The 13,699-nt window shown below is 40.3% G+C and overlaps 1 protein-coding gene across 1 annotated transcript in view; it reads right to left on the bottom strand.

Annotated features, from left to right (window-relative positions):
* The window catches only part of Capza1 (capping actin protein of muscle Z-line subunit alpha 1), a 43,934-nt gene that overhangs the window by 22,232 nt on the left and 8,003 nt on the right, over positions 1–13,699 (bottom strand). The gene's annotated exons all lie outside the window — the stretch shown is intronic.

Here is a 13,699-nt window from a genome sequence, read left to right as displayed (position 1 = left end):
AAGCAGGCATCTGATCCTTGGAGCTAGAGTTACAGGCAACTGTAAGTCACCCATAACCAGTAATCCATCTCTGAACTGCTGCAAGAGCAGCAAAGACTCTTCCCTGCTGAGTCATCTCCACAGCCTTTTGGACTTTTCAACATGAATTCATGTAGCTCAGGCTAGCTCAAACTTAACTATAGAACTGCTCCTGCTTACCACTCCCTCTACAGGATTATCGGTGCGCACAGCCAGTTTAAGTGGTGCTGGGATCTAACTCAAGGCTGTCAGCACAAGAGGCAAACACTCTACCAACTGAGTTGCATTCCCTGCAGACAATAGCTCCTGAAATTACAAACAAATTATTTAAACTTTACTGTTTAGAAGCCTTTATATTTTTCCAGAAAACACTTTAAAGTATTTTTATCAGTTATATTTTATGTGTGCTATCAGTCATTTTGAATTAAAAATAACACTTACTTTTAAATGTGTGTATTTTATGTACAACATGTGTGCAGGAAGCTGTTGATCTGTGTTCTGCCTGCCTCAGGGCATGGCCGCTCAGAAGGCAAAACTCCGGGAGTTTGATTGCATTCCACAGGATGGGGGGTGGGGTGGGGGAGAGTGGTGTGTGTGTGTGTGTGTGTGTGGTGTGTATGCATCCCAAACTCTTGGACATCTAGGTGCCACTGAGTCACAAGGAGTGAGGCCTGGGGAAGGGGGAGCTCCAGCTTAGGTCAGTGGTGACTGTCCTCAGCTTGGCTGTAGTTGTGGCTGGAAGCATGGAGAGGCCTTCTGCAGACCTCCATGGTGACTCTTTATGAAAAAGACAGTCCATGGCTCTAAACTGTTTACTTGACTATTCATCACAGAAAATGGATGCATACCTTACCGTACAACTTCTCCAAGGGGACCTAAGATTACCTGTTGTGGGGAGGAATATCTGAGAAAGGAAGTTGGCTAAACCTCAGGGCCTCTAACCTCATTTGCATGGTAACTCTGTTCTCGGCCCACTTGACCACAGGTCATGGTTCCTTACATGGGGAGGGTGGCACGTGTTCCAGGCCAGGAATCTGGCAGGGAGTGGGCTGTACCTACGTCTCTGGTTCTGATAACCACCCTACCTTACTTACCAAGCTTCCTGGCATGGTTTATGGTCCCACAGGAGGCTGAGGAGGCTGGAAGAGGGCAACAGACCTCTCAGCTGGGTCTCTTGAGTTTGAGGCCAGCTTGGTCTACACTGTGAAACCCACTCTAGGAACCACTCCACCCTCAAAGTCCTCCCAAATTTTATTGGAAAAAAGATGACAAAACTCAACTCTTCTTTTCTTAGAAACCAACAAATTAGTTGGTTTTGGAAGTGTCAGAATACGTTTTTAAAATTCTAAAGCAAACCACATAATGCAGAAAATCAAGCACTGTCACCATTTTAAAGGCAATACTAAGTTGACCCTGCCACTTGTACTATTCAACTGCACATTATCAGCACAGAGCACTATGGAGACACTTTCTTCCACGACACGTCATGATGGCCTTGTTTTGTGCTCTACTCACAGCCGTTCTCCAAGTGTTAGGATCTACCCTGCATCTCATTTTTCCTTATACATTTAACCTTTCATTTATGCTTTGGGAAGCTTCATTTTTTAGTTTGCTAAAATGTTCTTCAGCTGTGCCCAGTTTGCTGTTCAGATAATTATTTTGACTGTTCCAAGTCTTCGCTTTCCTGATTTTTAGTGATTTCCTTTTACATATATACAATTATCTCTATGAAGACAGATACCAGCTATTCCTCTATGGTGCTCCTTCCAGCATTCCTGTCTATCTCATCTGTAGCCCGTCTCTAGTTCTTTCAAGGGCAAGGGTAGGTAGGCTTGCTGCTTCTAATCAGGTTATAAACATCCCCCCCCCTTTTTTTAGCCCACCTCAAGATAAGGTTTCTCTAAATAGCCTGGCTATCCTGTATTCTCTATGTAGATCAAACTGACCTCAAACTCCAAGAGATCCACCTCTGTATTCCAGAGATAGTAAGTGCCACCATGCCCTACAAGAATACCTTATCTTTAGAGTAAGCCTAAAGGCAGCAGGCCACCAGTAGTGCCTCAGGCCAATTTTTGGAGGTGTGGTGGGGTGAAGGAGAAGGGGTTGAGACAGGGCCTTATATAGTAGTGCAGTCCAGCCTCAGACTCAGACTGGCCTTGAACTCCTGCTTCGGCCACATGAGTTCTGGGATTACAGGTATGAGACTATGTAACATTATTCTCAGTGTTCATTCTCACTGCTAGACTATGAGAATAAATTCTGATTTTGCCTATAGCTCAGTCTAAATGGAGGAAACCTAGACAGTAATCCCTCAATTAATATGCTCTAAAACTGTTCTGGGTCCTTCCTTATTCATGGAATTCCTCTTAATAAGATTCTATTTGGCACTTGACAATATGTACATACAGACACCTGATAGTTACAAAATGATGGAGATAATGATAATCAGTAGGTCAGTGTTGGCTAGTTTTTATGAACCTGACATGGGCGAGAGTCATCACCTAGGACAGAACACTGAGAAAATGTCTCCAGAATACCCTTAAGTGCAGGAAAACTTGTAGGGCATTGTTAAAACTGATTGATAAGGGAGGGCCCAGCCCACAAAGTGGGAGCAGCCCTGGGCTGGTGGTTTTTATAAAAAAGCAGGAGGAGCAAGCCAGTGAGCAGCACTCTTCCATGGCCTCTGCACCAGTTCTGCCTCCAGATTCCTGCCCTGACTTCTCTTCAGCGATGAACTGTGATGTGAAAGTATAAGCAAAACAAACTTTTCCCTTGCTTTTTGGTCATGGTGTTTCATTTAGTCACAGCAATAGAAAGCCTGAGACAATGCCTAACTTCAAAGGAATCTCTCAGGATAGGTCTAACACACAATGGAAGAAAAACAACAAAAGCCCCCTAATATTCAATGTGCCACTCATGAAGATGTTAAAAGTCACAGAGATAGAAAAAAGGCAATTATCTAAGAGGCAAGACAGCTCCTATTTCCAGATTAGCACATTTCATACGATTTTAAGTTCTTCATGGTCACATCAAAGCTAAACCATTTTGTGTGTATGTATGTACAGGTACATACTTGTCATAGAAGGTATGTGGAGGGAGGTCAGAGAAAAACTCTCCAGAGTTGGTTCTTTCCTACCACCTTGTGACCCAGTAAAGAACTCAAGTTGCCAGGCATGCACACAAGTAGCTCTACCCACTGGCTCATCACCTCAAGTTTTAAGATAGTCTGGGTGACACAGACATAGCAAAGCCAGTCAGAGTTACTGTGTAAAAGAACCTAAAAGACTGAATGTTAAAATATGATTTTCTGATGTTTATCTTCATTAGTGTATAAAGCAAAATATCAACCTGCATCTCTTCATAGTGATTCTTTTTGAGGACAGGGTTATTAAAAACCAACAATACTAATCATTTATGCTAAACGTAACATTTATATTAACAAAAATATATTTACTGTTTTTCTTCTTTTAAAGTTAATCATGATTTTTCTTTTTCAAATCTTAGATTTAACATCTAATGCAGTATATTAAAGTCACAGAAAGAAAAACTCAAAATTAGAAAGGTACTGTATTAAATAAATAACAGTGAATAAAAGACAAGTAACATTAAAATTAAAAAGAACCAAGCTGTCACATGTGGTGGCTCAAAATTCTAATACCAGCATACAGGAGGCTGAGGCAAAAGGATTGCTGTCAGAGGCCTGCTGTTAGAGGCCTGGCCCTGCAGAGTGAGATTTTGTCTCAAAAACAAAATAAACTAAAGAAGGCTGGAACGAAGGCTCAGAGGTTAAGAGCACTTAAGATTCATGCAGAGGACCCAGGTTTGGTTCCCAGCATCTATGTGGCAGCTCAGAGACAACTGTAACTCCAGTTTTAGGGGGTTCTGAGGTCCTGTTTTGGTCTCTGTGGGCACTGCATGCATGGGGTATACTTACATGAGACAAAACCACTCATACACATAAAATAAAACAAACCTAAAATAAAAAAGGTCAAGGAAGGCAAAAGACTGAAATGGGGCATTGTCAACATGCTGATGGCAGCAAGGGAGGTAAAATGGTCACTCCAACCCCAAGAGCTGGCCGCCTGTACTCAGTACTCATTTCCCTATGCTGAACCGTTCAGGATAACATTGAAAGAGAAAAGTTAACCACAAGTTCCCTTCTATTCTCTAAAGAAAAGAGCTCACATGTGTAACAACAAGGAGAAGAACATCAAGTAGCAGTATTGAATTCCAGCTCAAGTACTAGAAGAAAAGCAACCTCCGGGCACCTGAGACCACTGAGAATATTGACAGTCTTTGACGTATTAAATTGATTTTTCACTCTCTGAACACCACAACACAATGCCATAAAACTAGCTCTAAGTAGTAAGAATTTATATACCCAGTCTAAACTAAATACTAAAATCTGATCAATGACCTAACAGGCTCCTCTTTCTCAACTCTATTTTCTATTACTTAGCTTTTGAACCTCTCTCAGAACTACTTGCAGTCTTTGTTGTTGTTTTTGCCAAAAATAAGCTCTTAGAACAGTGGTTCTCAACCTGTGGGTTGGGATCCCTTGGGTGTCAAACAACCTTTTCACAGGTATATCAGCTATTTGCATTATGATTCATAACAGTAGCAAAATTAGTTATGAAGTAGTGATGGAAATACTTTTACGGTATGTGTGTGTGGGTTATTATTTCACCTCAACATGAGGAACTGTATTAAAGGTCACAGCATTAGGAAGGGTGAGAAGCGCTGTAGTAGAGGGTACATAGTCACTAAGTTCTGTTTTAGCTCCATGGTGAGTACTTACATAGCACACACAGATCCCCAGCACGGCCATCAAGTTCTCTTTAGTGCTATCTAGTTAATACAGTATGTTCCTCTATTTGACATAAGCTATAGTTGTTATGTCCTCTCTACCCATTCATTTCTAGCCTACTTACCTGCTTTTTTTTTCAAGGAACCTGTTATCACTAAACATATAACTTTATTGCCTAGTTCCTCCAAAAGAATAGACATAGCATAGAGTGGGGCCGGCAAATAGCTACTGCAGGGACAGAGGTAAGTGCTGCAGGATTGCTTAGTTTTCTGTCCCACCAAGTGAACACACATGGCTGTGATCGAAAGCCTTTTTTGTATGCTAAAATTTGTATTTCACGAAATTTTTACATCAAGAGATATTACTCTTTGGTTTTGTTTCAAGCTTTGTAAGGCAAATAGCAGGCTGGATCTGCCTCATGGGATCCCAGTATATGAACTTCTGGCACAAGAGTGTAAGAACTTGTCATGTTTGCTCACTGCTATATACCAAAAACCAAGACCTGGCAAATACCTTCCACTAAATCAAATGAATGAATACTATTCTGTTTACACGGCCTTCCTTAAAGCTTCTCTTTTGTGCTTTATTAAAGTAAGCAGGAAAGAGACCATGATCTGAGACTGTGCCTAGTCTACAGGGTAGAGCTGAAACTAAAATCTAGGCATTAGACTATACACGAGAGCAACATTTCAGAGTATTTAGTGTGTCGTAGATTTGGCTTTGCCCTTTTAGTTTTTTATGTTGTCTATGTGAAAGAGAGAGGGAGAGGGAATGATGCTTGGCTGACATTTGTGTTGGGACATATTTTGGTTTTGTTGAGACAGGCTTTTGCTCTGTAGCACAGGAGGACTGAACTTGTGGCAATCCCTGGCCTTAGTATCTAGATGTATGACATATCATGTCTAGCTCCAGTTTTTTGTTTTTGTTTTTTTTTTTGGTAAGGATTGACTCAACCTTTGCTTTTGAAATCTGTAGCTTTAAAAAAAAATAGGAGGGAAGGATATGTAAAATGATAAATACTAAATTTAAAAGTCAAAATATAATCATCTTGTTTTACACCTGGGGTGGTTCCCCTAATGGGATAGGAACTCAACAGGAAGACCAACAGACTCAACTAACCTGGCCTCCTGGGGCTCTCAGAGACTGAAGCACCAACCAGAGAACATACATGGGCTGGACCTAGGCCTCCACACACATATGCAGCAAATGTGCAGCTTGGTCTTCACATGGGTCCTGGGGTGGTTCCCCTAATGGGATAGGAACTCAACAGGAAGACCAACAGACTCAACTAACCTGGCCTCCTGGGGCTCTCAGAGACTGAAGCACCAACCAGAGAACATACATGGGCTGGACCTAGGCCTCCACACACATATGCAGCAAATGTGCAGCTTGGTCTTCACATGGGTCCTGAACAACTGGAACAGGGGCTATCCCAAAAGCTGTAGTATGGGCTGTAATATGGGCTATGTTCTTAGTTAGAGCTGGCCTGCCTTGTTTTGCCTCAGTTGGAGGAAGCACCTAACTCCAGAGACTTGAAGTGCCACCCTGGGGGGAAACAGAGGGTCCCCGCCTGCTCAGAGGAGAAGGGGAGGGAGAATGGGGGAAGGATTGTGGGAGGGGATGACCAGGAGGGGTCAAGGAGCAGAAAAAGTAACAAGTGAACAACAACAACACAGACGGGGTGGGGGTGGGGTGGGGGGGTGAGACGACTCAGTGGGTAACAAGAGAACAACAACACAGATGCCGGGTGGTGAGATGGCTCAGTGGGTAAGGAGTTCACTGCTCAGCCTAAGGATCCGGGTCAATCTCCAGAACATGCATGGTGGGAGAACTGATTCCCACAAGTTTCTTTTTATTAAATTTCATCTTCATTTTGATCTACTTTAAAAAGTATCATCACTGCCTGTTGAGTACTGGGTTTCCCATTTATTTATTTTTATGTTTATACATGTGTACCATATGCATGCAGGGGTCTACAGAAGCCAGAGAGCCCAATCGATAACCAGGAACTGGAGTTATAGGAGGTTGTATGATGCCTGGTATGGGTTCTGGGACCCAAACTGGGGTTCTCTGCATGAGTATGAAGTCACTTATCCATTTCCATTCCTTGGCCCATTTTAAAATTCGAATCCTAAAGCAGCCATTAACACTGCATCTACGGACCAGACTTTTAAGTGATATAAAATTCTAGTTGGTTGGGAAGTCTGTCACTAGGTAATATATAAGCCCCACTTACTAGCAAAGGCGGACAGTCTATACTGCCCAAATTTCTGCTTGCTAGTGTTTATCAAATCCTCATGTCACTTGTGAGTTTCCTCTTTTGACCTGACTGACACTGCCCTTGAATTCTGTGCCTCTCATCTCTGCTTGTCAGAATCTTTCCATCTTTAAGACTGGGCCCTTCTGTTCTAAGAGTATTCCCTCGTGCTTCCACCACATTCTGCTTAAACGTTTATCACAGTACCTAAATATAACTGCTGTGACTATACCCTCCTGTGCTAGAAAATCAAGTTTTGCTTTGAGCAAACTTGAAATGTTTCCCTTTTCCATAATATAGTCTAACAAATTAAATAGAATAGAGCAGGTTGTAAATAAATGTTCTACAAAATCTCTTTTAAATAAAGTGATAGATATTTGCCTTATTTTAAAATACTATGTTGAGATACCATAACAAAACAGAAAGTCTTTGAAGTTGGATACACTTGGTTTTGAATTTCAGTCTCACTTTTTAAAAGTCCCCTTTGTCTGTCTGTCTGTCTGTCTGTCTTCCCCAACTTTGTTTCTTGAGATAAGAGGCTTGTGCAGCTCAGACGGCCTGGACTTCTGTCTCTACCAAGTGCAGGGATTACAGAGGTGTGCACCATTTTGCCTGGCTTTAATTTTAATCTATTAAAATTCCTTTGAACTGTATCTTCTCCCTAAAGGAGGCCCCAGTATCTATTCCTTAGAATTGTTTTGGAGCTGGGATACAGCTCAGTAGAGTGCCTGCTTAGCTAGCATGCACCTTAGGTTCAAATCTTCAATATTCTTCCAATAGAATTATTTTGAAGATTGAATATCAAGACTATCAGAATATTTAAATAGGAGAAGCTCAATAAATGTCAGTTATTATTACTATAACTGGTTACAATAAGGTAACTGATAATTTAAATTATTAAGCTGAATAAACTGTTCTAATTACCAAGAAATTACTTCCTCTAATCTTAAACTCCAAATACTCCTAACTCTACTTCCCTTCTTCAGAAAACCTTTGCTTAATAGTATCATAGTATATTCTCCATCACACCACCATTCTGGCATCCAGTAATTAGCAGAAACAACACTTTCATTAACCAAAATGTTCTTCTAAATGTCTTGCTTCAATTTCCTTTATTGTAGTAACATATTCTCAGTTTTTTCCTTTTAAATATTTTTAAATAGCATATCTACTTCTGGAAAAGAAAACAGTGCCTTTATATTTTGCTTGCTTTTATTCTACTTTCCCAGAAATATCAGGAACAAATAGTTGGCTTTTATTTCTTGGAAGGAATGAACTTTACTCCCATCCTGGTAGGAAGTTCTGCTTGTATAGAATTCAAAGCTGTTCCCTAAGGAAGATTTTTCCCATTTGAAGACATTTATGATTTGATATACACATGCACAGCACACACAAGCAGGCCTTGAATGCAGCAGGTCCACTTCCACAGCTTACTAGTGCCTGAGTACTAGGATTACAGAGAGCTAGGAGTCACTTTGTACAGTGTTGCTCTCCTAATTTGTTTGTTATTTTGAGACAAAGTCTCACCACATAGCTGGCCTAGCACTCACTCTGTATGCTGCCAGGCCATCTTCAAGTAAACATGTGCCTGCCTCTGCCCCTCAGCGCCAGGAGTAAATGCCTAGACTTCGTTGTTGCTGCAGCTGCTCCTCTCTCCTTCCTCCCCTTCCTGTTCTCTTTATCCATCCACTCACTGATACATCTAAACAAGGCCTCAGTGTGTTCCCAAGGCTAGCTTGAAAACCACTATGTGGCTTTGAACTTGAGGTGAACTTGCCTCAGCCATCTAAATTCTGAGATTATAGGCACGTCCATTTTTCAAAAACAAAAGATACTTTGCCTCAATGATTTGATTTTTAACGTTTTTCTTAAATACTTTGTTTAAGTGTGAGTGTGTATGTGTGCGTGAGTGCACACTAGGCACTCCTGTGTCAGTCAGAGGCTCTTAGGAGCTAGGTTCTCTTCTGCCACCTCCCAAGGTTGAGAGGACCTGGAAAAGATCAAGGCCAAGATAAAAAGAGGGCAGAGAAATTTGATAAGGAGGTTCTGTAGCTTAATATGTATTGTGTATCTTACTTTAGCAAATTTTCAATATTAAGAGCATACAAAGACAGCTGGAATTAGTAATTTTTTTTAAAAGATTTATGTATTTATTATATTTAAGTACACTGTATCTGTCTTCAGACACTCCAGAAGAGGGCACCAGATCTCATTATAGTTGGTTGTGAGCCACCATGTGGTTGCTGGGATTTGAACTCAGGACCTTCAGAAGAGCAGTCAGTGCTCTTAACCACTGAGCCATCTCTCCAGGCCCAAAATTAGTAATTTTTAAAAAATATTAAGTGCTACTTTAAAACAAAATAAATTGTTTACTTTCCCTACTTACTTATCTATAAAGCTTGGAATTTACATCTATAGAACTTATTGTCCTAGACAGCTTATTGGTGATTTACCAGATGCTTCAAAATCAGATGCAAAAACAAACAAAAAACCAACCAGGCAGACCCGACAACGTGAGCTCAGCAAGCAGCAGCCCTCTTTACTAACAAGTGCTACATTCCAACAGCATGCACGCTGGGCCTGTCTTCAGCAAGAACTGCCTGGCCTCTGCTGTCTCTAATTACTTTCCATTTACAGATACCCAAATCTCTGTCCACTGTCAATAAATGCCAGTCATCCTTACTGTATTAGGAGTAGAGAAAAATCTTTCCTTGGTGACCAAAATCTTGTATAGTTTTTTACCATTTTAACATGTACCAAATAATTTTTCCTTAATAGGAATAACCACTGTATGTCGTACCAGTTCATACCACATTGCCTAAAAATGACACACTTAAGCATAAGGTTTACTGTAAGAAAGAAAGAAAATAAGCTGGGCTTAGTGGCACTTGCCTTTAATTCTAGCACTCGAGAGGCAAAGGCTGGGGAATCTCTGAGTTTGAGACCAGCTTGGCCTACATTGTCAGCTCCAGGGCAGCCAGGACTTGTCTCAAACTAAACACAACAGCTGTCTATTTTATAGCTATAGGTCCCAAACATTTTTATGTCTCTAAGCACTGAGTTAGAAGAAGATCATCTTCATCTTCATTCTGGGCTCTATAACAACCAGAATTTTGATAAGATTTCTGAGCATGTATCTTAATTGTTCATTTAAAGTGAATGTTATGCCTATTTTTTAGCAAACAAAATTTAGACTATTAGGTCAACCTAAGTAGATATTAAGAAAAGTCATGTCTTATAAATGCAACAAGTATGTAGAGAGGAATGGGAAGGACCCTAGTGGTTTAATTAATAGATCTACCTGGATATTTAAAGAACCGAAGCAGAACAGAAAGACAGGAAAATTGTTGGGACATGTTAGTAAAATGCTCATACATAAAACAAAAATAATTTTCATAAAACATTTAAGCTATTAAAAAAGCTAAAGAGAAAGAGAAAAGGTCTGACAGAGGTATAATTTTTTTTGAGAAACATAATTAGGTTAATTAGAGCAAATTGCAGCAACACCCCGAGAATACAGTGTCACAGGGATAGATTCGAAGCTCAGAGGGGTGGTAGGGTTAGCAGTAAGACCTTGTGCTGGATGGTCCCAGAACAGTGGGAAACAGCATTTGCCTTAGGATCTGGTGCATATGTTTATATCATTCTAAAGTAAACATACACCCTCCTCCCCTTAAACCAATTTTACTTTTTCTTTGAAGTTACTGGGAATCAAACTGTTTCCCATGACATCTTTCCACTCTACTCCTTGGATTTCCTTTCTTTATTTGTGAGTATAATTCCTATGCACATTGATTGAGGACTGTTTTAACTATCCCATGAGGTAACATAAAATATACCATGAGGCACAGTACATAATTTTATCTCTTAAGCAAATGGCCAGGTATTATCAAAATTTTGAGTTCTAAGTCCTCTTTTAAAAGTTCTGACCTTTGTGGTAAATAATCTGTTCACATTCACACAAAACAAGGAAGGCAAACAAAACAATTCATTAGCTCTGAGGACTTGAGGTAGCACTAAAGATGAGGTTAAACAAACAAACAAACAAACAAACAAACACATAAGAGGAAGACAGTGGTGGTGTACACCTTTAATCCCAGAGCTCAGGAAGCAGCTGGAACTCTGAGTTTGAGGTAAAGGAGACCAGCCTCACTTACAGAGTGAATACAAGGGTAGTCACAACTACACAGAGAAACCCTATCTTGAAAAACAAAGAAGAAGGAAGAAGAAAGAAGGGAGAAGGGAGAAGGGAGAAGGGAGAAGGGAGAAGGGAGAAGGGAGAAGGAAGAAGGGAGAAGAAGACAGACAAGACAAACACTGAAATCACTAGGGTACTTAACTGGGCAGATGCTTAGGTTCTACCGGCAGAAATTTTGATGTGACAGCTCTCTAATAGGTAGAAATAGGGCAGGCTTCTACAAAATTTCCTCAGCACTCTGACACGCAGCCAACATTGATTGCCACTACCTTCAGCTAATATGAATTGCAGATTATCATGGTGGACACAAATACAATATAAACCACATTAAGTACCTCAGTTTTCCAATCTTTTATATTTTACCAAGGCTAGCAAAGATACTTACATGAACAATATCCCTTAATAAGGGATATTTACAAATAACTACTTAATATTTTTAAAATTTTAAAGATACATTTTTCTAAATTTTGTGTAAATATATATTTATATGGTTATGTGCTCATGAGTGTTTGTGTCTACATAGTCTAGAAGCAGTGGATATACTGTAGCTAGAATTATAGGCAGTTGTGAGCCACTGAGTGGGTGCTGGAAACCAAACTCAGGTCCTCTGCAATAGTTTGTGCTTTTAGCTGCTGACCATCTCTCCAGCCCTAAAAATGTTCAAATTAACTATAAATAAAAACTGCCAAATCGAAGTATACAGAATAAAGGACATAGCTCTTAAGAGGCAGGAAATGCTTCAGAATCTTTTTGGGGAAATTACAAGTGAAGGAATAGTGGAGGGTGTGGTGGGACAAGTGTTGGCTCATGCCTGTAGTCAGAAGACAGAAGAGAATATGAGCTCGAGCCCATGAAGATGCATTGTGACTTTACCCGATCTTAGTACATGTACTTTATTGTATACCAGTTATGGAAGAAAATGTCATTGAAATTTTCAGCTCACATAGATAACTCTCCGGGTTCTAACTTTAGATTCAAAATGTTTAAACTATTGAGAAGCCAGGTTTAATCCAGCTAGCTACTTAGGAGATAGGCAGAAAGACCACAATTCAAAGTCTTCCTAAGCAATTCTTTGTTTTGCACTTATATAACATTTTAAATGCTCAATGATGTCTCATTATAAAAAGTAAAAAAAAAAAAAGAGAGAGAGAGAGAGAGAGAGAGAGAGAGAGAGAGAGAGCGCGAGCTGGAGAGATGGCTCAGAAGGGAAGAGTGCTTCCCAGGGCCCATGTGGCAGATCATAATCATTTGTAACCTCCAGTTTCAAGAGATCCCTCTCCCCCTTCTTACCCTTGCAGGTACTAGACACACATGTGGTGCAAACACATATATGCAGGCAAACCACAGCAAGACTCACCGTTTCTTGACTCTATAAGAATCATCAGAACACTCAATAAATTCCAGACCACTAATCTCCAGAAATTCTGACTCAACAGATCTAGGACAGAACCTAGAAATGTACTTTTGAAAAAAAAAAACCCACCAGAAATAATATTGTAGGCAAGAACTGTTTAAGCAGCTGTCACAGCACAAAGCTTTTTTTTTTTTTTTTTTGGTGGCCCACAGCGAGACATTCTTAAGGGAGCCAGTGTTCTTGGCCTTGTCATGGAGATTCCCATCATCTTTCTGCTTCTGAAGCCATGATTCTCAAAATGTTTTTAGCATATTTTATGAACTAATTTTTGGGGGCATGCTTAAAGAAGGTCAAATGGCCACTATCTTGACTTAACAAATTATGATAGTACCAGAGAATCTGGCTGTCTCACCAGGCAGTTGATGTAGACATCAACTTTAGAGCTGTGACACTACATCAGCAGAACTGCTCAGCATCTCCTCTTACTATCTACCACCTACATAAGAAGCCAAGTGCCTAAGGAGAATGCAAACTCTGCCAACATGGTATCCATTCTACTGATTACTAGCTCTGGACAGTTTGATTTTTTATTTTTTTATTTTCACTTCACTCCTGGAAATGTTTGAACAAGAATGCATATTTATAAAGGACTTAACAGGTTATCTCATTGCAATATAATTCACAAGGCAAAGTCTGTCCATTGAAAAGACCCACCACCTTTCTTTGATACAGCCTTTCTGCTTTATGTTATACTATGCCTTCTGCAGTAATGTCTGGCTCACTCAGATAACTACTGTATCTCACAATGACTTAAAATATGCATATGCAAGCAGTAGTAAAGATAAATTTTAGATACTGTTCAAAACTGAGTAATCTAACTGTGAAGAATTTATAGTAACCCAGCTGGAAAGGAAGGAAAGGCTGGAGGCAGAAAGAACAATTAAGCACTGAGTAAAGCTGTGAGTAAAGGGGGTTGGAGAGATGTTGGCAGCTGAGAGTGCATACTGCTCTTGCAGAGCTGAGTTTAGTCCCGGCTCCCAAGGGGAGCTGGGCAGGTGTGCAGGG

Source organism: Apodemus sylvaticus, chromosome 4, assembly GCF_947179515.1.
Source record: "Apodemus sylvaticus chromosome 4, mApoSyl1.1, whole genome shotgun sequence".
In the NCBI taxonomy this organism is placed as follows: Eukaryota; Metazoa; Chordata; class Mammalia; order Rodentia; family Muridae; genus Apodemus; species Apodemus sylvaticus.
This window is presented reverse-complemented; position numbering and strand designations above follow the sequence as displayed.